The sequence below is a fragment of the Gossypium arboreum genome, chromosome 13 (genome assembly GCF_025698485.1).
Source record: "Gossypium arboreum isolate Shixiya-1 chromosome 13, ASM2569848v2, whole genome shotgun sequence".
NCBI classification, from domain to species: domain Eukaryota; kingdom Viridiplantae; phylum Streptophyta; class Magnoliopsida; order Malvales; family Malvaceae; genus Gossypium; species Gossypium arboreum.
This window is the reverse complement of record NC_069082.1, coordinates 34,327,041-34,328,463: the sequence shown is the minus strand read 5'-3', so window position 1 is coordinate 34,328,463 and position 1,423 is coordinate 34,327,041. Positions and strand designations below refer to the sequence as shown.

Here is a 1,423-nt window from a genome sequence, read left to right as displayed (position 1 = left end):
TTAACAGGAACTGAATTGAGCATAGTTAGGCCTGCTGTTGCTGCAAATACTTTTTAACTGAAACCTAACACAATTCAAATGATACAGCAATTTGTTCAGTTTGATGGTTTGCAGGACGAAGATCCCAACGCTCACTTGGCAAACTTTTTGGAACTATGTGATACATTTAAAATTAATGGTGTTTCTAATAACGCCATTCGCCTTCGGTTATTCCCTTTTTCATTGAGGAATAAGGCTAAACAATGGTTGAACTTGTTACCACGAGGGTTAATCACTACTTGGGAACAAATCGAAAAGTTTTTATTAAAATATTTTCTGCCAGCTAAAACAGCCAAATTATGTAATGATATCTCCTCTCTTCTGCAGATGGATTTAGAAACACTCTATGATGCATGGGAGTGATACAAAAATCTTTTGAGAAGGTGCCCTCACCATGGGTTACCACTCTGACTACAGGTTCAAATGTTCCACAACGGCCTAAATCCTTTGACTAGACGAATAATTGACGTAGCTACTGGTGGAACCATCAATAATAAGACACCTGAGGATGCTTATGAATTTATAGAAGAAATGTCACTGAATAATTATCAGTGGCAAGTCATGAGGACAAAGCCAACAAAAGCAACCGGCGTTTTTAACGTCGATTCAGTCACCATGCTCTCTAACCAGGTAGAACTTTTGAATAAAAAATTGACAGTTTTCTTGGTTCTTCACAGATTCACCCAGTAATGCAGTAGGAAGCAAGTGAAGGTGGATCAAGCAATTCAGAATACCCACCCTATGGCCACAACATGGAGAACGAGCAGTTAAATTACATGGGTAATAATCCTCGATCTCAAAATAATCGTTATAGTAATACTTACAATGCAGGTTGGAGGAACCACCCAAATTTCTCATGGGGAGGCCAAGGGAATCAGAGACCACCACCTCCAGGCTTCTAACAACCATTCTACCAACAAGAGAAAAAGTCAAACCTTGAGGAGATGCTAACAAAATTCATCTCGGTGTCAGAAACTCATTTTTAGAATACCGAGATAGCACTTAAGAATCAATAAGCATCGATCTAAGGGCTTGAAACTAAGATAGGTTAGCTCGCTAAATTGATATCTGAATGACCATAAGGTAGCCTGCTGAGTAACACTGAATCTAACCCAAGGGAGCAACTCAATGCAATTACCATTCAAGATGAGGAAGGGGTAGTTACACCTGAACCAAAATCGAGGCAAGAAACTGTGGTAAGTAAAGGTAAAGGCGAGGTGGACCACAATGACCAGAGACCGGTAAGTAAAGAGTACAAACCTCATGTGCCATACCCCTACGCGACAAGGAAAGACCGCACAGACGAACAATTGGGTAAATTCCTTAAATTATTAAAGAAGTTACATATTAACTTACTATTTATTGAAGCTCTTTCACAGATGCC

The 1,423-nt window shown here is 39.5% G+C and overlaps 1 non-coding gene across 1 annotated transcript; it reads right to left on the bottom strand.

Annotated features, from left to right (window-relative positions):
• Positions 1-333: 333 nt before the first annotated feature.
• LOC128287136 (small nucleolar RNA R71) lies at positions 334-440 on the bottom strand. Its single transcript, XR_008277833.1, has one exon. It is a non-coding gene; the product is annotated as a small nucleolar RNA R71 (small nucleolar RNA).
• Positions 441-1,423: the final 983 nt, after the last annotated feature.